Source organism: Siphateles boraxobius, unplaced genomic scaffold (assembly GCF_051911475.1).
Source record: "Siphateles boraxobius isolate OS27281-9 unplaced genomic scaffold, OSU_SipBor_1 53, whole genome shotgun sequence".
NCBI classification, from domain to species: domain Eukaryota; kingdom Metazoa; phylum Chordata; class Actinopteri; order Cypriniformes; family Leuciscidae; genus Siphateles; species Siphateles boraxobius.
The window spans coordinates 10,825,441-10,852,267 of NW_027509175.1; the positions used below are offsets into that span (position 1 = coordinate 10,825,441).

At 42.9% G+C, this 26,827-nt stretch overlaps 1 pseudogene across 1 annotated transcript in view; it reads left to right on the plus strand.

The window, feature by feature from the left end:
* LOC143713996 (fibronectin-like) overlaps positions 1–26,827 on the plus strand; it is a 45,817-nt pseudogene that overhangs the window by 10,919 nt on the left and 8,071 nt on the right. Inside the window, exons 8-22 of the transcript XR_013195373.1 lie at positions 813–981; positions 1,107–1,283; positions 1,447–1,575; positions 2,051–2,141; positions 2,286–2,479; positions 9,017–9,295; positions 9,463–9,726; positions 9,820–9,914; positions 10,071–10,239; positions 10,462–10,548; positions 11,653–11,847; positions 12,528–12,653; positions 13,014–13,211; positions 13,568–13,651; positions 14,856–15,053. The product of XR_013195373.1 is annotated as a fibronectin-like (transcript). The remainder of the gene's footprint in view (positions 1–812; positions 982–1,106; positions 1,284–1,446; positions 1,576–2,050; positions 2,142–2,285; positions 2,480–9,016; positions 9,296–9,462; positions 9,727–9,819; positions 9,915–10,070; positions 10,240–10,461; positions 10,549–11,652; positions 11,848–12,527; positions 12,654–13,013; positions 13,212–13,567; positions 13,652–14,855; positions 15,054–26,827) is intronic.

Below are 26,827 nucleotides of genomic sequence, written 5' to 3' on the forward strand. Positions count from 1 at the left end.
ATCGATTTTTATCCAGATTCCTGGAACGAGAGACATTTTGTCTCTTCAGAGAATGTTTGTGTACCTCCCTTGACAAGGGATGATCGCTTATACTAAAAGTACAGGATGAGATTTCATCACACACAAACAAACCACAGTCCTTGAACTAAAAAACACACATTTGCTCTTCACAGTGAATCATGGATTTCAGTGGAACGTTTCAAAATTGTGCATCATTGTTCTTATTAACTAAAAGAAATAGGCTTTCTAGAATTTTTTCCCCAGGGTGTAGGGAATTTAAATGGCAATTTATCTAAAGTGGGACAAGTACATTAAGTACATTAAAAAACAATATATATATATTGAAATATATATTATTTATATTTTTCATATTGTGAATACCTGCTCTTTGTTTTTGTTTTTGCAAGATTTGTCAGAGCTGTTTTAAGGCCTGTAAATAAAGCAAAATAAAGCAGACTTTTCACATTTCTGGGGTTCTCAGAAGGTCAGTTTAAACTTCTATAGCAGTGAACGGTAGAAGGTAGCAAATACATTTTTTGCGTTTCCATTTGCTCAAATTGCAAAAGAGAAAAAAATCCACTACAGTTTTTACTCAAATTTCCAAAACAGAAACAATATGGAAATTGATTACAGCAGTCAAAAGAAAGTAAGATGTCAAATTAACCATCGCTCCCTCACCCGTTGTATTAGAAACACCCTTGCACAGTATTAACTTGTTTTTGTATAGCCTTGTAAATGTATAAATCTGTTATTTTTTTAGCTAAATATTTTTTTCTATATTTTTTTCAGTGTTTAACATTTTCCTTTTGCAGAAAAATACACAAAGAGCCTGGAAGGAGGCAACCATTCCTGGCCACATCAGCTCCTAAACCATTTCAGGGCTTAAACCAGGTTTGACCTATGAGGGTCAACTGATCAGCATTCTGCGCTATGGGCCCAGAGAGGTCACTCGCTTTGACTTCACCACTACGTATGCCTCTCGTATGTAGATTTTTAACTTTTTATCATCTTCAATTCTTTCTTTTTTTTTCTATAGGAATTTCAAAAACCTTACCATTGAAACAAAACATGAAAACTTCATTTAACATCATTCTCCATTTTTGCAGTGGCCAAAGCAGAAGGTGAGACCACCCAACCCCAGCCGGAGTTGGACACCTCAGAGTCCGTTACCGAAATCACCTCCAGCAGCTTCGTCATCTCCTGGGTATCTGCATCCGACACCGTGTCTGGATTTAGAGTGGAATATGAACTGTCAGAGGATGGAGCACAGCCACGTGTGATTGGTTAGTAATAGTTGGAGACATGCCACTAGTTGAAAAATTGTATATTACTGGGAATTAAACAAATTGATTACTCCCTTGATGAGTATAATTATCAGGTTTTCTAGGGACTTCAATTGACTTAATTAGTTAATTAATTAATTACTCTTTTTTTCCCATTACACAGACCTCCCAAGAACAACTACATCAGTGAACATCCAAGATCTTCTGCCTGGCCGTAGGTACAACGTCCAAGTTTTTGAAGTCAATCCAGAAGGAGAAACAAATCGCATTCTGTCAACATCTCAGACCACTGGTAAGGTGACCATCACTGTGCACAGGGCTCAAAATACACTTTTTGAGACAATTTAAAAGCCATGAATATTTCTTACCAGGCATTAAAAACAGCATTCTGCTTTATTTAATTAAACTAGGTAACACTTTATTTTGATGGTCCCTTTTGAACAGTCTGTTAACTATAAGTAACTTTGCAACTACATGTAAACTTATTCTAACCCTAACCCTACCAGTCTACTAATACTCTACTAATACTCTAATGAGAGTTAGTAGACATGAAGGTGCAATGTTACTTCTAGACAACAGAATGTGTTTAAGGGACCATCAAAATAAAGTGAAACCCTATTTTATTTAGCCTAGGTGTTTTTCACATTGCATTTGCAGAGCAAACAGCAAAGTTTATTTTCTGATGTGATTTTGTTGCTAAAATTTTGATGCTAAGAATGGGTTGCCACAGGAATTTCTTTGTGAATAAATGAACCGTCTATTAACAGCACCTGACACTCCAACCAATCATGAGGTCTCAAATGTCCAGGATACATCCATCATGATAAGTTGGTCCAAACCCCAAGCACCTATAACTGGTGAGTAAATTTGTGTACCAACATTTGTGAATTAAGATATTAAGATATTTATTGTATTCTTAAGTTGCATTTTTAGTATGTCTGCTAATAATGTACATGAATGTGGAATAGGCATCAACAATTTTTCATATAATGTGTGTGCATACTATCGTGTGGTGTACAGACCCTCACTCGAGGGCAGCAGTGCTGAGCTCATCCTCCCTAAGACTCAAACAACTGTGAAACTGGGTGACCTTCAACCTGGCTTGTCATACAATATCAGTATTTACTCAGTGAAAGAAAACTTGGAGAGTGAACCTTTGGTCCTACAGGTTAGCACCACTGGAGAGCAACAGCCTGGTAAGAGTTCAGAATATCCTTTTTTGTGATCTTCTTTAATTACAAGATATAGTAGGAAGTGACAGGAAATTATTTGGAGACAGAGGAAATGTTGAGCCATGTTGCAAGCTGCACCTCCCAGTTTATTTTTGTTTTTATAGATTTCTGCTGCCCCTCTTATTTTCAGTTAGTTCAACATGTGTATTCTTACTTCTGATTGTGTCAAAATGTTTAACACCCACACACTCCTAGTATTTTATGTCTGCATTTTAGTTCAAACAACTTTATTTACTCAATTTCTCTAAGCTAGCTCAAGTTCCCTTTCGTTGTCACTCCGAGTTACGTTGGATGACAACGAATGGGATTTCGCTTAGAACACCTATCGACTTCGAGTATTACAAAACGAGCCAATGGCAAAGAAATGCCATGGGTCTGCGGAATTTGCATAGCGTAACTCCGCCCCACCCCGTGGGTATAAAAGGAGGAAGCCGGCAACATGCAGATATGTTTTCGCTTCGGAGCCAAGAGTATTTCTTCACTCCACAGTCATCTCTGACTTCGCTCTACGAGACGAGCTTCTCTCTCCGGTGTTGGTGTGACGGCGATCTGCCAGTGTGTGTGTGTCTACCTGTGCGCTTCAACATCGCAGAGTTTTTTCTCCTCTCATAAAAGAGCTCGCACGCGGCACGTCTTTTTAAAGACGGCTTGCCCGTGCATTTCTGGTTGCAGCGGACTGGTATCGGACTCTGATGGGCACGAGCGCTGTCTAGTGTGTTTGGGCTTTGATCATGATCATCCGCAACCCCAGCCCCCCTCTTTAATGACGGTGCCCGCTAGTGAACTGATGATTCCACGAGTCTACCCTCGGTTGGCCCGTGTGTTTTCATTTGAAGCTACAGAGGATGATGCTGTGTCTGTAGCAGCATCACTAGGTGGGCTTGATTCTTCTGGAAATGACGACTCGTCACAGCTGCCACCCTCTGGTGTGCATACGGCTGTGCCTGAGTCTGATCCGGAGATGACGGCCATGCTTTCCCGGGACGATTGGTTTTTGGGTGAGGCCGCCGACCCACGTCCACGGCAAACCCTGCATGATGAGATCACGGGTCCGCTCGTTGGTCTCATCCGCCTTTCCTCCCCTCAGGGCCCCCTGCCCATGGGTACACTGGGGTCCCCCCGGTTGAACGCTCTGTTGCTATGCTACTGTGTCCTCAGAGTGCTTCCCGGCGCAATCCTAAGCACCCGTCCAAACCCTGTAGTTCTTTTCGTCTACACTAATCTGTGGCGAAATCCTATAGTGCCACAGGACAGGCAGCCGCCTCACTGCATCCCATGACCGTTCTGCTGGTCTACCTGACCCAGATGCTCATGGACATGCAGGAGGGCGGGACTGACCCGAGGCTCTTCAGTGAGCTGCGCGCCGCCACTGACCTTGCTCTCCGAGCGACGAAAGTGGCCGTACGCTCTCGGGGTCAGGTGATGTTCACCATTCTGGGGCTGACCGGTCTGATGTGCACGATTTCGGGCGGACCCGTCTGCTCGACACCCCCATCTCCCAGGTCGGCCTCTTCGGCGAGTGCTTCTGCCCAACACTTCTCAACCGCCTGTGAGCAGATTGAGGTTATTCTGCCTGACGGCCCAGCCGTCCGCTCAGATCCCTCAGTCTGCCCACCGCCGAAGGCGCCCTCCAACGGTTCCAACCCCGCCCGTTCACCCGGGCCTGGCTCTGGAAGACCGTAGGGGGGCTGCCTCAGCCCTCTCCAGCCCTGCCCCCCGCTAAACGCCGGGTTAAGCGCCACTTTTGAGATGGGCTGCTCAGAGATGAGACTCAGTTCTTTCCAGGAGTTGGTAGCAGGGCCACTCCTTTCCCCGGTGGAGGGCTGGGGAAGAATCCTTATTCAGAAAGAGCTGACTCTCTCGTCTCTGAGCATACAGAGTTCTCGGACGACACAGATCGCCGCCCCAAGCCGTGCTCTCCTCCCCCCCTCTGTCCCAGACGCGGTTGACACGGCGTGCCGTCCACGGACCGTTTCGACCCTGTCCCTCTCTGTCGCCAGACTCCTGACAGAGCAGGCCCCCGTGGAACGCTGGTCCTTCCCTGGCCTCCTCTGTCAGGGTGCGGTTTTGACCTTGCCCCCACACCGGGCCGCTATGCCGTCCACGTCTGGGCCGGTCATTCCGCTTCGCTGCACCACCGGGGGGATATCTGTGATTCTTGACGCCACTGGCACAGTTGGGAGCCTGCCTAGAGCTTCCCTATCTGTTCCGCCGGGTCGCGCGAACCATCGGCTCGGCTATGCGATTCAGTTCGCACGGTCTCCTCCCCGCTTTAGGGGAGTCCGCTCCACTTTGGTCGATGGCTATGCCCCTATCATGAGAGCGGAGGTTGCTACCCTACTGGCGAAGGGTGGGATTGAGACTGTCCGTCAAGCCGAAATGAGGTCCGGGTTTACAGCCCCTACCTCATTGTCCCGGAGAAGTCTGGTGGGTTACGGCCAATCCTGGACCTACGCATCTGAACCGCTCCCTTCACAGGCTGCCGTTCAAGATGCTCCTGGCCAAACGCATTTCTGTGTGTGCGGCCACAGGATTGGTTTGCAGCGATCGACCTGAAGGACGCCTACTTTTACGTCTCTGTTCTCCTTCGACTCAGACCATACCTACGGTTTGCTGTCAGGGCGCGCGCATATCAGTACGCTGTTCTCCCATTCAGGCTAGCCCTGTCTCCTCGCGCTTTCACAAGGTTGTTGAGGCAGCCCTTGTTCCTCCATGGGAACACGGGGTTCGCATCCTGAACTATCTCGGTGACTGGCTGTCTTAAGCTCACTCCTGAGACCAGGTTTGCGAATACAGGGACCCAGTGCTTCGGGTCAACTGGGAAAGGAGTAAACTTTGCCCCGTGCAGAGGAGCTCTTTTCTCGGTATGGACTTGGTCGCCTTCTCCACTCAGCCATTGCTGACTATCAAGCGCAAGAGTGCGGTTCCACTGAAGTTTTTTCAGAGGCTCCTGGGGCATATGGCATCTGCAGCCGCGGTACGCCGCTCAGATTGCTTCATATGAGACCGCTTCAGCTTTGGCTTCGCAACCGAGTCCCGAGGTGGGCATGACAACACGCCACCCTCCGAGTACCAGTTACTCCGACCTGCCGTCAGTCCTCACCCCGTGGTCGAACCTCAGTTTTCTACGGGTCCGAGTGCCCCTGGAACGAGCTTCCCGGCATGTTGTCTCAACAGATGCCTCCACGGGCTGGGGCGCCATGCGCAAAGGACATGCTGTCACACTCTCATGTTGAGCAGAAATGCTCCTGAAAAATTCAGTGAGATTTATCACACCAGGTGTTGAGCAGAAATGCTCCTGAAGTTCAGTGAATTTCTTCACACTTAGGTGTTGAGCAAGGTTGCTCCTGAAGCTCAGTGATTCTCGCATGTAGTGTTGAGCAGTATGGCAGGTCTATTGCCTCGAGTTGCTGGCAGTACGCCTTGCCCTGCACCACTTCCGGGCGCTGCTCAGGGGTCAACACGTACTAGTCCGATCAGACAATACGGCCACAGTAGCGTACATCAACCGTCAAGGTGGTCTACGCTCGCGCCGTATGTCGCAACTCGCCCGCGACCTCCTCTTATGGAGTCAGAAGCATCTGAGGTCGCTTCGAGCCATTTTCATTCCCGGAGTCCTTAACTGTGCAGCCGACGAGCTCTCACGGCTTCAGCCCCTCCCTGGAGAATGGCGACTCAATCCCCAGTCTGTTCAGGTGATTGGGACCAGTTCGGGGACGCACAGATAGATCTGTTTGCCTCTCACGACTCGACCCATTGCGCCCAGTTTTATTCCCTGACCGAGGGCACGCTCGGCACGGATGCTCTGGCGCACAGCTGGCTGCAGGGCCGCAAGTATGCGTTCCTCCCAGTGAGCCTTCTTGCACAGACCTTGCGCAAGGTCAGGGAGGACGAGGGAGCAGGTCATTCAGATTGCCCCTTACTGGCCCAACCGGACCTGGTTCCCCGAACTAGTACTCCTCGTGACAGCACCTCCCTGGCCGATCCCTCTGAGGAAGGACCTTCTTTCTCAGGGACGGGGCACCCTATGGCACCCTCGTCCCGATCTCTGGAACCTCCACGTGTGGCTCCTGGATGGGACGAGGCAGGTTTGAGTACCCTACCACCAGCGGTGGTGGCTACCATCACTTCCGCTAGGGCGTCGTCCACGAGACACGTCTATGCGTTGAAGTGGAACCTCTTCGTCAGCTGGTGCTCTTCTCACCGAGAAGACCCCCGGAGATGCTCGATCAGCGTTGTGCTTTCCTTCCTTCAACAGGGGTTGGAGCGAAGGCTGTCTCACTCCACCCTGAAGGTCTATGTTGCCGCCATTGCCGCACACCATGACCTCATCGAAGGTAAATCGGTGGGGAAGCACGACCTGGTCATCAGGTTCCTGAGGAGACTAAATCCGCCTCGCCCTCCTCTCGTTCCCTCTTGGGACCTCTGAGTGTTTCTAACTGCCCTGAAGAGTGCTCTATTTGAGCCCCTGCAATCAGTCAAGCTTAAATTCCTGTCTATAAAGACAGCGCTCCTGGTTGCACTGGCCCCCATCAAGAGGATAGGGGACCTGCACGTATTCTCTGTTGACGAAGCGTCCCTGGAATTCGGGCCGGCTTACTCTCACATGATCCTGAGACCCCGGCCTGGATATGTGCCCAAGGTTACTACCACTCCCGTCCGGGACCAGGCGGTGAACCTGCAAGCGCTGCCCCTGGAGGAGGCAGACCCAGCCTTGGCACTGCTCTGTCCAGTACGCGCTCTCCGCGCCTATGTAGACAGAACGCAGTGTTTCAGGACCTAAGACCAGCTCTTGGTCTGTTATGGTGGAGGGAAAGGCTCTCTCCAAGCAAAGGTTGTCTCACTGGATAGTGGACGCCATTGCCTCTCACGACTCGACCCATTGCGCCCAGTTTTATTCCCTGACCGAGGGCACGCTCGGCACGGATGCTCTGGCGCACAGCTGGCTGCAGGGCCGCAAGTATGCGTTCCCCCCAGTGAGCCTTCTGCACAGACCTTGCGCAAGGTCAGGGTTGCGCTGTTAAGCTTAAGGGAAAGGCTCTCTCCAAGCAAAGGTTGTCTCACTGGATAGTGGACGCCATTGCTTTGGCATACCAGCAGCAAGGTCGACCGTGCCCCCTTGGTGTGACTACCCACTCCACTCAGAGTGTGGGGTCCTCTTGGGCTCTAGCGCATGGCGCCTCGCTAACAGACATCTGCAGAGCTGCAGGCTGGGCGACACCTAACACATTCGCCAGATTCTACAATCTCCGAGTGGAGCCAGTGTCCTCTCATGTACTCGCTTCAACCAGCTAGTACTGGGCCCGCTCAGGTGTCTTCGCTTGCTCGCCATTCCACTCCACGGACTGGATACGTGCGATTTCTCCTCAGGTGAGCTTCTCTGAAAGCCCTGAGTTCCTCCAGCACTCCTGACGTCGGCGCCAGTGTCTATTGCCTGCTCGTCGGCTAGGTGTCTCCCGTGTGCATGGTCCCTCCTCTGAGCGACCCCCACATGTGTATTTCCACTGTAAGCCTCTCTGAGCATGTGTCTTTCCCTTGGCAAGCCACCTTGCCACCCCTGGGGTTGAAATATTCCACCTGCGGCTGGACACCCCAGTGTTCAACATATCCATCCCTCCGGGCCATATGTGTATTCTCTAAGTCCCCCCCCTCTGGGTTGGCAATAATTGCATATTTCCTCTAAGCTATGGGATATGCTCCCCAGTGTACCTTGGTATTCCTGTGCTAAATAGGAGTCCTTCGTCCGTGCCAGTCAGATTTACGCAGGGCACTGGAAGACAGCCGAGAAGGTGGCATGATTAGACTGGTAACCCCATTCATCGTCATCCGACGTAACTCGGAGTGACAACGAAAGGGAACGTCTCGGTTACATATGTAACCCTCGTTCCCTGAGTAGGGAACGGAGGCGTTACGTCTGCCTGCCACTTTCCGCTGTACCGTGGGGATCGCCTGAGCTCAGTCTTGGCTCCTCAGCGAAGAAACATATCTGCATGTTGCCGGCTTCCTCCTTTTATACCCACGAGGTGGGGCGGAGTTACGCTATGCAAATTCCGCAGACCCATGGTATTTCTTTGCCATTGGCTCTTTTTGTAATACTCGAAATCGATGGGTGTTCTAAGCGAAACCCCATTCGTCGTCATCCGACGTAACGTCTCCGTTCCCTACTCAGTGACGTTTCTCACTCACGTGTAAAGATGTTTGCCAGTTCTCTGCCTCCTCACGCTGAGAGCTGACAATAGCAAATGCCTGAGCTGGAAGATTTAGTGCTGCAATTGCCAGCAATTGTTCAGCAGCGGATATAGACATTGCTTTTAAATAAATATTCAGTGGTGGTACTTGTTAAACTAATCATCCCTATTTTTTTGCTTATACTTTGCTTTGAACAGACTCCTAATCCTAGCTTGCCCAAATTACTCTTGTGTTTACATTACTGATCATTCATACCTTTCCTTGTAGTAGAGCACTGAAAGATTGCAATTTTGCTCTCCACCTTATTAACAGAGGAGGTCAAAGCTCCCACAGACCTGCAGTTTTATGAAGTTACCGATGTCAAGATCACCATCACCTGGACTGGTCCTCCTAATGTGGTCTCAGGATACCGCGTGACCTTTGCGCCTGTAAGCACAGATGGCCAGGCCCAGAGACCCCTTCAGCTTCCTGTGACGCAAAATGCTTATGCCGAGCTCACGCACTTGCACCCTGGCACACTCTACCGCTTCCATATTTATTCAGTCATCGGAGGAGTGGAGAGTGAACCTTTGGTTGGGGAGAAATCTACGAGTACGTGACATTCATACATTTGTCTTTGAGCTGTTCATGATCTAAAGTGCAACTAAAAAAAGTTGCTAAATCTGTTTATAGTTATGAGTATGTCATACATACCATCTATGTCAAAGATTTAATTACATTGCCTATGTAAACATCAATTCAACATTCTCCTCCCTCAGAGCCTGATGCCCCTACCGACCTGCGCTTCACTGATATCACTGATGACAGTGCTCTGGTCATCTGGTCTGTCCCCAGAGCTCAGGTCACAGGTTATCGCCTATTCATCAGCATCGGCAGCTCCAGCCCCAAACAGCTGAGGATCCCAGGCCACGAGTCTCAATACAAGCTCAGCAAGCTTCAGCCTGATACTGAGTACAGAGTCACTCTGCACTCAGAGCAATGGAACATGCTCAGTGAAGGAGTCACTGATGCCTTCAGAACATGTGCGGAACCTTTTCTCCTGCGGTGAAACAAGAGTAATAGTCCCCTCCAAGGAGTGTCCATCTTAATTGTCCTCTTTTGCTTTTGTTCTCTAGCTCAGCCAACAGGTAATGCTCCTCAAATCACCACTGATGTCACCGACACGGCCATCATCATTACCTGGACCCCTATAGCACGATACAGCTACAGGGTATAAAACTTTATTTACAATTTGCTGGTTTTCACATTAGCAAAAAAATTGTGTTGTGTAAAACATTTTCAGAACAAAAAACTTATGTTTTTCCCTGTGATGTTTCAACTTTGACTTCCTGTCTTAAGATAGTCTAAAATTGTGTCCTTCTCTCAGATGTCTGTGAGGCCCAGCCAAGGTGGAGAGGCTCCCAGAGATGTGACCTCTGGGGATGGCACCATTTACTTTTCTGGTCTGACTCCAGGATTGGTGTATACCTACAGCTTGCAGCCCCTATTCAATGGCCGAAATCGTGGCAAACCTATCACAAATAAAGTTGTGACATGTAAGTTACTGATAAGTCTAAATCAAGTCAATCCTACTTTGTCAGAAAGCTCTAAATGTTAGAGAGCAAAAAGCCTTGTTGGTTTATTGCTAGACCTCTGACAGAGATTAAATGAAATGTTATTCAAGAGACTTTTAGCCTGTATTGTAGGGCTTAAAGTAGTAGGTACATTTTCTATGTTGAACTTTACTTTTGTTGAACCTCTTTGCTCTGCCACAATAGCCCTATCCCCACCAACTGACCTGAATGTGGTGTCTAACCCTGTCACTGGCAACCTCAATGTCAGATGGAGCAGAACCAAAAGTCCGGGTAAATATTGACTGTACACCCACTTCTTATCCTTGTACACCCTTTCTTTGAAGCATGCTATTAGACCTTGGCCAGGCTGTGTATGTGTGATTGGTTGCAAATATTTAGGTTTAATTGTATCCCATTACTTCTCCTTGGGAATCATCCTTTGCTCCCACTATTCTTTGTCTGTTTATTTTTCTTTCATCTGTTTGTTGTGTTATTACATTTAGTGCGTTTCATTCTAGCCTTTTTCTGTTTTTTGTACATGTTAAACCCTACACACTAGCCGCGTTTCCATTACCCTTCAAATTGCGCAAATTGAAATTGCGAATTGAAAATACGTCCAATGGAAACACGTGAATTCACCTCAAAAACTCCTATTTATCGCAAAAAGGTTTTTACGCTCACATGAGGTGGTTTTTCAGGCGATTCGAAAAACAAATATTTCGCAAAACTGCAATGGAAACAGTTCTTGCGCATTTACAGATCACCCGACGTAGATGGCGCGGTATGTTTGGACAGAATACGAGACAGAGTTCTTTATTAAATTCACAAAATACAGTAGAATTACAGGAATAATGTATTCTAAACCTCAAAGAAATGCCACAGTCAAGACCTCGCAGCAGATATGAGGGAAAAACACCCAGAAACACCAGCCGCTCTCTATAAGGGCCCTTCCTTTCCATTAATGTTTGGATAACGCACATATGTCTCCTTTGATTAATAATAATGGTCAGTGCAGTGGCTGGGATATACGTAAACCTACCAACATCCGTCGCCATGATTTTTGGAATGACCTATCGCGAGACGAAAAAGTGATGTTTTAGTCGCATAACATCGGTTGATGGAAACGCCGTCATTTCACAATAGTTTTTTGTTGACGTTAAGAGAGAAAAAAAGTTTTCGCAAAAGTTTTGCGCAAATCTGTAATGGAAACGCGCCTACTGTCTGTTAGCAACACCATGGTGTTCTTTATATATACATAATTAACCTAACCCTATTGTATATGAATATGGTAATCAAATGGTATTACCGTCTCTCAACCATAGTACCTTCACAATGGTATTTCGTAAGTGTCCAATTCTATTTGTTATACTTGAAATATCCCCTTTATCCTCTTAGATATAACTGGCTATAGAGTGACGTGCACACCAACCAATGGGCAGCGTGGAACTACTCTAGAGGAGATTGTTCAAGCGGAAGAAACCTCATGTACTCTTGACAACCTGAGTCCTGGAGTTGAATACAATGTCAGTGTCTACATTGTTAAAAACCACCTAGAAAGTGAGCCTGTCTCAACCACCATTACGCAAGGTAAGACCTAATGTATTGTGAACAGTATAGTAATAAGATAATTACAGGTAAGTTCAAGCCATGCTATGCTGGATCAAAACCACCATGACTGATCCAGAGCATCACCTGATTATCATGGACCTGTAGATTTATGAATTCACCCTGTCAAGACACCCAGCCAAAAAGAGGTGTAAAGAGGTGTTACATGTTATACGTGTATGCTTGCTATTTGCTGCTTTTAATACAAGCGATGACAGGCACTGAATAGGAACAAGCACATCTCACCAGATGGCATGTTATATACGTTATGTGGAAGCCAAACCACTATTGGTCCATTGTTAATGCTCAAGGCCACAGTGGTGATAACTAATGGCTTACTCCGCACAGGGCTCCAACCTGATGCCAGTATTCACTCAAATGTTTAGTCTCCAGCCCTGAACTATGTCCACTGCACCATATAATCCTGCTGCTCTTGTTAAATGCTGCAGATCCTTTTAGATGCATCACACATACCCTGTACAGATACACAAAGACTTTTGCTTTTAATATAGAGCTAATAATTACTAAGAAAATCCAGTAATGCAATTCCTTGGCATTGTTTAATCTGTTTGTGCATCATGCAAATAATTGTGTAATTCTCAACAAGCATGGATGTTTCACTTATACCAGCCCTAAGTGGTCGTGATAACAGTGTGGTTCTCCAGGGTCTGCGCCCAGGAACCAAGTAAGTGTTAAAGTCATTCCCATGAAAGGACGTTACCCAGTCCGTACCCTTGAGGGTATTCAGCACACTACCCATGAGGAGACTCAGCCCACTGGCATGGCAAATTGTAATTCAGCTTAGATTTTTAAGCTAGTAAGTTAATGGGGTTGAGTGTTATGGGGGTTCTTTCCTGATTTTTGTCCTTTCAAAAAGGCGATTCACTTTGGAGAAGAAGAATAAACGGAGCAGATCCAATAGGGTCTTCTCACCATCGGTGCTCGGGCCCTAAATATATTCAAATATTTAACAAATAAAAAAGTACATACAACCAATAAATAAAAATCTCAATATAGTATCACCGTATCACAAGCTCTTGCTAATTCTTCATGTTCTGTCACAAGGTGTTAGACTGATGCCCAGGTGAGACACACACACACACACACACATCCCTCATGCAGATCTCCATGTGACACGCGTGTCTCTGCAGCTGTTGAAGTGGAGAGCAAGTGTAAGCTGGAGCATGAGCGCCCGGTGATACCCGGATTCTTCCGGCCTCAGTGTGACGCACAGGGCAACTATCTGCCCAGGCAGTACTGGGACAGCACCGGGAACTGCTGTTGTGTGGACAAAGATGGCAAGGAGATCTCGGGCACACTCACGCGCGGGCAAACACAGTGTGACTCAGGTGCGTTTCATGACGAGGGTATACATGTGCTTTAGGTGCGCAAATTAAAATGTAATCCTTTGAGAAACCAGTACCTAGTACAGTAAAAGATGTATGATGATTAAAAAACCTGCTCTCACTCAAATTGCTATATTATGAATGCATTATATTATGCTTTTATTTTAGAATTATTTATATATTATTATTAAAAAAAAATTCTTTTTTAATTTTAGTTTTTTTTTATTCATTTTGCTATGTGCTTTTTACATTTTTATTAGTGTACACAATTTACATATTTCTGTTTAGCTTTAATTTATTTTTATTGGTAATATTAATAACCTCACGCAGATCTCCATGTGACACGCGTGTCTCTGCAGCTGTTGAAGTGGAGAGCAAGTGTAAGCTGGAGCATGAGCTCCCGGTGATACACGGATCCTTCCAGCCTCAGTGTGACGCGCAGGGCAACTATCTGCCCATGCAGTGCTGGGCCAGCACCGGGTGGCGATATTTTTTTTCACAGGATGGTAGGGGAAGACTCATGAATATTCATTAGGGAACTCATGTCTGATTGGTCTGATGACCTACACCCTAACCCCGCCCCTAAACCTACCCGTCACTGGGGGTCTGATGACCTACCCCTAACCCCGCCCCTAAACCTACCAGTCACTGGGGTTAAGACCAATCAGGCATGAGTTCCCTAATGAATATTCATGAGTCTTCCCCTACCATCCTGTGAAAAAAAATATCGCCACCGGGTGTCACGGTAGATGTATTCGCTGGTTCCTTCTAGTCTTGTGTTTATGTTGTTGTATGAGTGCACGTGTGCAAGGGGCGTGTCTGTATGTCATTACCTGATCCACTCCAGCTGTTCATCATTACAATCACCAGCTGCAGTTCATCTCACCACGCTTCTTAAACTCACCGCTGTTCTCTCACTTTTGTCAGATCGTTGTTTGATGTTGCCCTGTCTTCTGGTTCGTGTTCCTGCCTGGTGTTTCCTGTTCGTCGTCTTCCATGTGGATTTGGATCGTCTCACCGTTTGTCTGCACGTCACCAGTATTGACCATCGAAGTCCCTGCGTCACCTATCTCCACCTGGCTCACTGCACCCTGGACTTGTGTGTTTTGTGCTTCAAATAAATATTGTATTATACTCGCGATTGCTTCCTGTGTTTCTGCCTAACATGACACCGGGAACTGCTGGTGTGTGGACAAAGACGGCAAGGAGATCCCGGGCACACACACGCGTGGGCAACCCCAGTGTGACTCAGGTGAATTTCATGACGAGGGTATACATGTGCTTTAGGTGCGCAAATTAAAATGTTATCCTTTGAGAAACCAGTACCAAGTACAGTAAATGATGTACGATGAAGAATAAACCTGCTCTCACTCAAATTGCTATGTTATGACTATCTTATATTATGCGTTTATTGTAGAATTATTTATATATTATATTTTATTGTATTTTTTTTATTTTATTTTGTTCTATTCTTTTTGTTATGAACAAAATTTTAACAAAATGAACACATATATTTGTTATGTGCTTTTTACATTTTTTATTAGTGTACACATAATTTACATATTTCTGTTAAGCTTTAATTTATTTTTATTGGTAATATTAATAACCTCACGCAGATCTCCATGTGACACGCGTGTGTCTCTGCAGCTGTTGGAGTGAAGAGCAAGTGTAAACTGGAGCATGAGCGCCTGTTGAGACCCGGGTTCTTCCAGCCTCAGTGTGACGCGCAGGGCAACTATCTGCCCATGCAGTGCTGGTACAGCACCGGGTACTGCTGGTGTGTGGACAAAGATGGCAAGGAGATCCCGGGCACACTCACGCGTGGGCTACCCCAGTGTGACTCAGGTGTGTTTCATAACCAGGGTATACATGTGCTTTAGGTGCGCAAATTAAAATGTTATCCTTTGAGAAACCAGTACCTAGTAAGGTAAAAGATGTACGATGAAGAATAAACCTGCTCTCACTCAAATTGCTATGTTATGACTATGTTATATTATGCTTTTATTGTAGAATTATTTATAAATTATTATATTTTTTTCTTTTTTAATTTTAGTTTGTTTTATTCATTTTGCTATGTGCTTTTGTTATGTTTTATTAGTGTACACATCATTTACATATATCTGTTTAGCTTAAATTTTTATTGGTAATATTAATACTTTAGCTTTATTTTAGTTAGTCATCAGGGCATCATTTCTAATGGTCATTTAAGTTTTTTTAACTTTTCCATGTAATATCTATATTTTATTTTATTTCAAATAAAGCAGCCATGAAAAGGGCCCTCCCACCTGTGCCACCGCCACATGGCGGCTTTAGGAAAACATAGAATGGTGGGCAGAATGTAAATATAGGTGGACTATGTTTGAAGTCATTTGTATTTGCCACACTTAAGTGTGGCAGGAATTCCTGCTACCAGCAGGTTGCGCTATTACTATAACTGAATATTGTAATGTAGATGTGTTTAGGACAAAACGCTTATCAAACATGTGAAGTTTGGTGCAGATTGGGCAATCGTATGCCTGAGTTACAACAACTTCCTGTTTCGTGGCGTTAATCGCATACATTAGCACGTAGCCAAGTGTTGCATGATTTAACATGTTTCTAGCATCTTTGGTACTTCATGGCATATTTTAATGTTTCTGGGAGTGAATTACAGTGTAAAGCATGTCACTTCCTGTTGCCAGCAGGTGGCGGCGCTATGACTTACTGAATATTGTCATGTAGATGCGTTCAGGACGCGTGATTTTTTTTCCCAAACCACTTCAGCGGAAATCCCGCCCTGCAGCCGATTTCATTGGTTTAGGTTACAGTGACGGGTAGGTTTAGGGATCAGTGTTTGGTGTAGGCAATCAGTACAGTGATTGACATGACCAATGAAAACTTTAGAATCGGCTGCAGGGCGGGATTTCCGCTGAAGTGGTTTGGGAAAAAAAATCACGCGTTCAGGACAGGACTCTTATCAATGACATGATACTTCCTGCTACCAGCAGGTGGCGCTATTACTATAACCGAATATGACCATGGTCATGTGTTCAGGACAGGACAGGACAAATTTGAAAAGGATCATATCAAAACTGCAGGAGGAGATTGTTAAAGTACGAAGCCTGAAATTGGCAAAAACTGCTCAAAAATCGGCGAGGAAATTAAAAATGGCAGACTTCCCGTTGTGTTTAGGGCAGGTATTGGGTCATTACATGTATGTACCGAATTCCGTTCACATACGTGAAACATAGCGCCGGGGCTATTATTTGAAATATTAGTTTGTCCCACTTTTTGCCCCACACAATTCTGAAACCCATATCAGATGTAAATTTCGCACCCGTGCCACCACCACCCGGCAGCTTTAGGAAAACAGCACGTGGGCAGTACGTTAATATAGACGGACTATGTTAAAGTTATTTGCATTTGCCACACTTTCTGCTACCAGCAGGTGGAGCTATTCCCATAACCGAATATGAGCATGGTCATGTGTTCAGGACAGGACTCTTATCAAACATGTGAAGTTTGGGGCAGATTGGACATTGTATGCCTGAATTTCTGCAGGCTGTCTGTGGTTGCCTAGCAACATCGGAACTGCAAGCAACATTAATATAGAACTTATATGATGATGCATATTTCACCCAGTGGCTGAAATTTGGTATGCACTTCTACATTTGTCAGGCTGCCAAGGGCACATCCTTCGACGACAACTCAAGATCTTCACAATTTAACGTTGCAAAGGCCTTAAGATTACTCACCAAATTTGAAGAGGATCAGATCAAAACTGTTGGAGGAGTTTGTTAAAGGGCTGGTCCATACTTAATATTTTATGTCACTTTCGCCAATATTGTTGTGGCAAAAACAATTATTAAACAAACAGCATCACAGCATAAGAGACATCAGGATTCAAATTGTCCTTAAAATATATTTATTCTTGCAAGAATGTTCCCAGTCTACCCATAGACCGGCTACAGGCAGAGTGAGCCATTTCAGAGGTGCTTGGCTGGCAGTTTTATGTTTCCTCAAAGCTACCTTTTACAGCCCCCCAAACACAAGGAATAAAAGGGACCCCCCTTGACCCGGGAATCCTCTCACCTCTGAAGACCCACACTCACACACCCTGCGGCTGTATCAACATCACAAAAGAAACCCAAAATACAGTCAAAGAACGCATGGCATTCAAAAATCAAATAATTGAAAATAAAATACAAAGAAAAGATACATTTTTCCATAACAATTCCTCCTCTTTATCATTCTCTGATAAGCGATTTGGTTTAATTAACTATAGGTTTGATTATAACAATTTAATAACTCGCTTGTTTCTAATTCTATAATCAAACTCATGCATGATTATAATACCGAAAACACCACTCAATGTCAAAACTCATAAATGGTTACAATCATTTCAAGTCTTTACATCACAGTTATATTCTTCATGTCTGATTTTCGAATACCTGATCACTCTACTTGAATTTTGGAAAGAATATTTTGAAAGTAATACAAATTTTAAAAGTAAAAAGTTTGTAGCAAATAGGTAAATATTTTATCTGAAACCGGGCTAAATGGATAAACACTGTTACCGCATTTCCGACATAAAAACAGACCCTCAGTCATCTTAGACATAGTTTAAAGCATAGTAATAATAACGAAAAAGAACAATAAAAAATATATATATATATAAACATAAAATAAAAAATCCCTCATATCAAACCTATCACATTTCTGTGTAAATGTCAACACTCTCGTCGCTCTCATAATCATCACATTTGTGTGATAAAACACCTTGATTTTTTTCCTAACCATATTTTGTTAATTTTTTAATCCAATCAGGCAATGGTTTTATTTAGTAAGCTCTATTTAAAGCCCTATTTAATAAAATCTTTCCAGAAAAGTTTTATGATCTTATTCAATCTTCTAACCAATGTAGTTGTTCAAAATTATCTCTTATATTTCCATTACGGACCATCTTTTTATTTTTTTATTACCGTACTTCACCACAATTAAATAGATTTTTCTACTTTCCCTGAAAACATTTGAACCAATCAAATCATTAGATCTATATCAATACTAAGCCCTAGTTTGACTCAATCAAATAAAAATCGTCACAGAAACAGATTCTTCTGCTAAACTTAAACATCAGTCTGTCCTCATCTTCCTCCAGGTGTGATGATTATCTCGTTCGTCCCACAGACATTCCATTTTCGCCATTTTCACATTTTGCGCACCGTAGCAATGGTCTTTCCATCATTAGCGAGGAAGGCTGTTACTAGCACTAACCTTTTATTCCTAACTTTATGCTCTATTGGATGGTTTGAAGCTTGTCGGTGTAGTCTAAGGTGAGATGCTTGGACCTAGGTTTAACACTCTCCAATAATTTTCAAATCCATACAAGATTTTCCCTTAGATCACGATCGCACCCCCACTGGAATGAGTCATTTACTGTCTGCTGTCACCTGCGAATGGAGACCTTAAGTGATTTTGTTAGTGACCGCTTGTCTTGTCGTCCTTTTTTTTTTTTGGTGTGACCTGTGGAATTTTCAGCCTGAAACACATCACCGGATAATTTATTGCTCATTGAATAGCACTCAGGGTGGTTCTCCCCTGAAAAACACTCAACCCATTTTACTCATATTAACAACACAATACAGAATCAGTTCTGTTTGGTTCAATCCATCCTGACGTCCAGCAAAATGAAACTTTTAAGTTAGCGCGTCGCAAGGTGTGGCACCTTCCTGCCACAGTATTAACCCAGGCCAGGATTACTAGTCAAAATTCATCCATAGCCATTGTTTTCACTGGGCACAGTCTGCCCTGCCCGTTCACTCCTGTCCTGCCGCATCTGCCCTGGCGTTTCCTGTCGAAACAATTCTTGTTATTAGCATACTTACAGACAGCAATTTTGAGTGGGGGAAGAATGGCTTCTTGCAGGGCTTTTACCCAATTAAACCCAGTGTCCTTCCAGAATTTATCTTCCCACCTGTGCGATGGCTTTCATCAAATGTGAACCCCTTAGTAAACCATATTTGGCAACTATTATCATCCTCCTCTTGATGCACGACACATCTCGTGCATCAATCAAACATAATAAGATTCTGTTACATTTATCAGACGCTTTCATCCAAAGCGACTTACATTTCCAGGTACACATACTTTCTTATCAGTTCTTGCTTTCCCTCGGAAATCGAAACCCATGACCTTGGCGTTACAAATGCCAATACTGTTTGAGCAACAGGAAAAACTGCAATATTTGTTCATATTTATTTGGTAACATTTGTTTGGATAAAGTTTGCTAACCCAAACGTTGTCCTTCAGCCAAATTTCCTTTAGACATCTTTCTCTGCCTCTGAAACAAAAATATTACTTTATCTTCTTATCAAATTGTTTTAAGGCAATGCCCCCAGGTCTCACAGCGTATCCTGCTTTTCAGGCCTGTTGTTGGTCTCGCAATTCAGTCATCTAGAAACATACTCCAGGTCATCAATTGGTCAACTCAGGTTGTGGTGTGCACACTTCGTCAACGTCAGTCGAACAAAAATCTCCCCCTTTTTACAATACATAACTGTTATGGGCTCTCTGGATAATCTGATATACTGTATACTTAGCCTACGTGTTTGTTGCTGTCAAATCTATAACATTTTCTCAACATATGACTGACGGCTATCTACAAATTCCCAATTCTAATTTACACATCAATACTTAAACCTGTCCAGAAGGTAATTCAAATCTACTGCACATCATAAATGACCAAAACAATAATTAACAGACAGAGCTCGATGATCAATCAACTTAAAGCTCGTCCTATGTTCTGTGTTGCCTTCTTATCAGATTGACTCAAATTTCTCAGCTTACTTTCGAATTTGTCATTTGTCTTAACCCATCTATAATGCTAAAACACTCTTTCCAGAGGTAATTGACACATTTATACACACTATTCAGACAGAATAGTTGTCTTAAACTAACACATTCTGTACAAAACATGAATTAACACTCACACTCATCCCTGACTATGAACCGCTCATTTTTCTTATTCATATCTTTTCTCTAAAAAGACATTTTAATCTTACATTTTTCCTGTATCTTGTATCTAATGTTTTTTCTGGCCTCTTAATCAGTTTCAAAAGCATGTCTGTTTATTATTCATTTGATTTTAGAAAAGTCAGCTGTGTTGCTTTGGTTCATTATCATTACTTTGCTTCAGTTTGCCGTGGCTGACTGATAACAGAAAAACAGAGTACCATCCCCCTTCCTTCACTCAGACAGTATCTCTCTCTCTCCTTATAAACAAATAATATTTTCAATCAGCCTCCTAAGACTGTAATTTAGACAGAATGTAAATTCCTTACACTAAACTTTGAGCATTGTTATTCAGACTTTTAGACACCACCATGTCCTATAATGGTCCCTTGTCATGCCCGATACACTGACATCTCTGCATTTTCCTTGCCCTTAAGGCAACTAACATCATAACAAGTTTTATTACTGCAGCTGTGGTCTGTATGTTAATGAAGTTTAGACACCCCATTGTCTGAAAAGGTTCTCTGTGTCCCACACCCGGTCCCATTCTACAATTGCTCAGGATGTTATCAACCCAAATGGTGAAGAAACAATATAACTTCACTTCCTTCATCTCTATGAATCCTACATCCACTCCCTTCGCACCGATTTCACCTCCCTTTCCTGGTGGGCAGGTGCCCAGTGGCGATGCCGCCCTGTCTTAGGTTTTCCTCCTATGGCCATCGGAGGATCGTACCCGTCTCTGGGTCGACACCTCATGCACACTGGTTACAGCTCCATCCAATTGGGCAGAATTATCAAAGAGACTCTTTGATATACAATATCAATATGATATACAAACTTATTTCTTGAGTGTGGGTGAGAAGACATTCAAGAACCATCACAGTCAGTAGGAGTGTCCTAAAACAACAACAACAGTATTTAATCACTTAAATCCATTAAACCTAAAATAAACTTGTCAATATATCTTCTATCATTCAAGTTCCGTATTATTATTTTAAAAACTTCTTTAAAATCATTCAGTTTTGCTCCTAAAGCATTCACAAATTGTCCTCTGAATTGATCAAATCTGAACTGCCTCTAACATGATTTCTTTTTGCATTTCCATATCGATGGTTTTCAACTGAAACACTGTGCTTTGCTATAAATAGCTTATTATCGCGTATGACACAGGCTCAGATAACAGCTCTTAGCTTTGAATGAGAGAGAGAGAGAGAGAGAGAGACTGTTTAGGCATTCAGGACTGGTACCTTTGCACCTTCATAAACTTCTAACTTCAGGCTGTATCTACCATCTTTTAACTCTAGTCCAGCTTAAGGCATCTTTTCCATAAATTACATGTATTTTCAATACAAGCATAATTTGTTATAGTTTTCTCTTGCCAATACAGGGAATTTAGACATTACAAATTTCCACTCAGATTGAGTCTGTCACATGGCAGCTTCAGCCACAGCACACACCAGATTCAGATAAGCCAATTGTTTCAACCAAATCACAAGCTTATCTTCTAAAATCAACACATCAGCTTCTAGTTCTCTCATGGTCAACACTAACAAGCTTTTGTTTATTCAAATGCCATTTTTTACGCATTTTACATTTAGCAACTGTTAATCCTGTAACACTGCTTTTGCTTAACTTAGTAATTTTTTATAAAAAATAATAATGTTTCAAATTTCATCTAAATTTTAGTTGTCAGGTTCTCAATTACCATAGTTTAATATCTGACTTCCATGTTTTCTCTTCTAGGAGTTTACCGAATCTTCAATTAGGATCATCTAAAACCTTTTTTTAAGCGTTTTAGTTACCAGTACTCTTACAAATATTTTCAAACTCATCTAGTCTTATCTGTCATTTTTACATTAAACGGTACCTTTTATAGTTTTTTCCTTTTTAAAAAAAGAATTCCTTAAGTCTTCAATCTTATGACCTTATTTTCAAAACACTTTCTTGGTGGGCATCCACAGCTACGTGTTAAATGGCCCTGCTGACCACAATCAAAACACTCTCTTTCATCTGTTTGGTTCGCGTGTCAGCCACAACCACAGAGACCCTGCCCATGGTTTGGTCACTGTAAGTTTGCAAACGGCTCCAACTTACTATACTAACGCCCCAAGCAGTGTGTCCCATTCAGGAATGTAAACAGAGCCACTGATAAGCAGTTCTCTTCCTTCCTTTGACCATCCACCAGTGGTGGATTCAATCACAATAGCCAAATCATAATCCTCATCATTACCATTACCATTGGCATCACATTAATTTTCATAAACTGCACGGAAAATCATTCAACATATTCTAAGCGGGTTTCACAAAGTCTTTTGATTAACTTTTGGTCACACTTATCCAGGGAAATGATCCCAGACGCATATTTTCCTTTATAAAACAGACAATATCTTTTTTTCCTTCAATGACTTAATATCAACATCATATCCGACATTGTTCATTATTGATTTTCCACAATCTTTAGACATAGCTGTCTTTACATCTTACTAATTTTGTATTATCATCAACACTAATTCCAGAACAATCACTGTTCCATACTTCCAGTATAGCTGGACCTTCAGTCCCTCCTCAGTTACTAGATACAGACATCGTCTACAATCATAAATACCAGGATATATGCATTCGTTTTTATTTTTATAAAACTATAATTTCCAATTCCTTTTATAATAAATGAAGGTTGATATTTTATCCATCTTTTCACTACCCCCACTATAGACCCTTTAGGTTCAAAAACACAATGGTTATCAAACTAAAACTAAACATCATCTGCAAATCTCTTTAAAGTGAGGGTTTCAGAGCTGAGCTGTTTACAGCATTTGCTCTTTTCTGTCTGACTATCATGACTGTTCAGTTACTCTTCATACAGTATAAAGAAATTTAGCATGTCATCAATTTAATTAACACTGGTTTGAAAGCTTATTCTTCTATCAAATGGTTAGTCTGCAGATTCAACTTAATATTATCATTATTCCTCAGTCCCGCTTATCTCTACTGTTCCACAGAAGCCACAAGATTATATTACTCGTCTCAGTCCCTACATTACACAGACAGCTATCATAGCCGCTCGCACCTTCAACTCTTGTTATAAAAATATGGCAATCTATTCTTCAATACCCTTGTTTTCATAACATTCATACAATAAGGCACATTCAAATCATCATTTCAATCATTATTTTATCATTAAAATATAGAATTGTTCCCCATTTTGCTTAATGAAACATTCCTTATCTTCATATCACATTAATTCCTGTTACTCATACTCAATGCATTATTATTTTTATCTGAATCTTTTCATACCATTTCAACTTAATTTGACTTAACAGGCTTATCATAAATAGTTCCAGAAATTTTATCAGAAATTTTATTTTCATAAAATACTTTCTTCTACTATATTTCTTTCTACATCCTCAGTTCTACATGCCAATTCTTTGTTCATATTCAGTCCTACATGCTAATTCTTTCTTCGCTTTCAGTTCTACATTCTCATTCTTTCTTTATATTCAGTTCTACATGCTTTTCTTTCTTCACTTTCAGTTCTACATGCTTATTCTTTCTTCATATTCAGTTCTACATGCTAATTCTTTCTTCATATTCAGTTCTACATACTTATTCTTTCTGCATTTGTTTTCGTTCCCTCCTATCTGCTTCCTCAAGCCAACAATCTGTCTCCTCACATTCTTTACACACATGACGAAAACTACCGCGACAACTCTGTTGCTTTTCACTGCTTTTCTTTAACTGACTTTTTTTTCACAACATTCAGTCTTATTTTGCTAGGTGTCCCTTCTTCAGGAAAATCATGATATTTGATCAACTTTTCCTATGTCCAACATACATTTATGTCCGTAATTCTTTTTCATTTGACCGAAAACTGGTGTGTAAAAATGATCTTGCTTAGGCCTACTATAAGATGATCCCATACTGGCTGAACTGTATCTCTCCTGGATTTTCCCTCGACGCGCGCGCCTAATAATCTGTCGAACGTCTTCAACAGACCCGATTCTGTCATCTCGTTCCGGCAACGTTAGCAAATATGCTCTGTAATTACGGTTTACTCAAAATTCAATTCAATTCAATTCAATTTGTTTGTATAGTGCTTTTCACAATGCATATTGTTTCAAAGCGCGCTCTACAGCAAATTGCATTTCAGAATCTTTCCGTGAGCGCTTTCCAGCGCCCGATTGATTCTGGTTTACCTAATTAAATCAGGTGTGTTTCTCCCGTCCACTGTGGCTCTTCTGTCCACTTTTACGAGACTTTCTCAGGTTACAATTAAAGATTTTGAGTGCACCAATAATTCAATCATGGTTCTTTCGTCCACTGCGACTCTTTCGTCCGCTTAACGAGCTAGTTTTCGGCATAAAATTGACTTGTAGTGACGGGTCGTTAGTGCTGGTTCACGTGATTAATCAGGTTAAGGCTCTTCCGTCTACTTAACGAGACTTTCTTAGGTTACAATTACCGGATCTAAGAGCCGGCTCTTTTCAGTGAGCCGATTCAAACGAGCCGGCTCAAGAAAAAGAGCCGGAATGCCCGTCACTACCTCAATTTCCCCCTCGAAAACCTTTTCTGCCCGACCAAAGAGATAATTCCAGCAACTATGGTTCATTTACAGTTATATCAAACTACATTGCACAAAAAAAAAAAAAATTACTGTCTCTTACCCGAGATGCTTTCACTGCCACCGAGTTCTTTCTGATTCCAGTGGGTTCCTCCTAGCCCTGATAGCAGTTTTGGCTCTTCTCTCTCAATTTGGCGAGGTAAGATCAAAGCCTGTGCTTTGAGATGATCAGTTTGTCAAATCCTCTGTCAGGACCAGAAGAAAACCTCAAGGAATCCGACTTCTGACACCAAATTGTTGTGGCAAAAACAATTATTAAACAAACAGCATCACAGCATAAGAGAAATCAGGATTCAAATTGTCCTTAAAATATATTTATTCTTGCAAGAATGTTCCCAGTCTACCCATAGACCGGCTACAGGCAGAGTGAGCCATTTCAGAGGTGCTTGGCTGGCAGTTTTATAATGTTCCTTTCCTCAAAGCTACCTTTTACAGCCCCCCAAACACAAGGAATAAAAGGGACCCCCCTTGACCCGGGAATCCTCTCACCTCTGAAGACCCACACTCACACACCCTGCGGCTGTATCAACATCACAAAAGAAACCCAAAATACAGTCAAAGAACGCATGGCATTCAAAAATCAAATCATTGAAAATAAAATACAAAGAAAAGATACATTTTTCCATAACACCTTACACCATATCCAAATCAAACATGAGGCAAAGTATCTTTGTTTTGATATTTAGACTCTCAACTGCTTGGTATAATCATATCATGCACTTCCTCCTCACTGTTTAATTGCAAAACATTGGTTTGAGAAAATACCCCCCCTTTAAAGTTATGTCAGCAAGTGCTGTCATTACTTGACTCGACTTTCAATGCCTTTACTGAACTGTAGATGCAACTCTGGCTGCCTCTTTACCAGCTGCTTTGCTTTTAAAGGGTTAGTTCACCCAAAAATGAAAATGATGTCATTAATGACTCACCCTCATGTCGCTCCAAGCCCGTAAGACCTCCGTTCATCTTCAGAACACAGTTTAAGATATTTTAGATTCAGTCCGAGAGCTTTTTGTCCCTCCATTGAAAATGTATTAACGGTATACTGTCCTTGTCCAGAAAGGAAATAAAGACATCATCAAAGTAGTCCATGTGACATCAGTGGGTTAATTAGAATGTTTTGAAGCATCGGAAATACATTTTGTCCAAAAATAACAAAAACTACGACTTTATTCAGCATTGTATTGTCTTCCGGTTCTGTTGGGGATCCGCGTTCACGAGTCCGCAGTGACGCTGATGACGTAAGACGCTGCTGACGTGTATCTGGTGCGTCCGTGTATTCAGGTTCAAATAAATATGGCTGGGCAAAAAAATGCAAGTCTTCCTCTGTGTGGAAATCCTTAGACATGTTTGTGAAGATTGTTTTGTTTCCAGCGTGCGTCTCCCTCAGACTGTAAACGAAGCTCGGGCGCACCAGACACACGTCAGCAGCGTCACTGAACGCGGATCCACAACAGAACCGGAAGACAATACAATGCTGAATAAAGTCGTAGTTTTGGTTATTTTTGGACCAAAATGTATTTCCGATGCTTCATAACATTCTAACTAACCCACTGATGTCACATGGACTACTTTGATGATGTCTTTATTTCCTTTCTGGACAAGGACAGTATACCGTTCATACATTTTCAATGGAGGGACAAAAAGCTCTCGGACTGAATCTAAAATATCTTAAACTGTGTTCTTAAGATGAACGGAGGTCTTACGGGCTTGGAGCGACATGAGGGTGAGTCATTAATGACATCATTTTCATTTTTGGGTGAACTAACCCTTTAACACCTTTTCCCCACCCAGAGCTGACTTCTGATCTGCCTAGCCTGCCTCACCATAGCGGCCCAGACTAGCTGGATGTGCCTGAGCCTGACAACAGAGTTCACGTAGTGGGTTCCACTGGGCATGAATCGCCTGATGCACACGGAACAGTTTTTTGACGTTTGATGCATGTAAACCTGTTGTAGGAAACTCCAAAACAACATTAGGAAACTTTAAAATATCCTAATAGGGGCCCTTT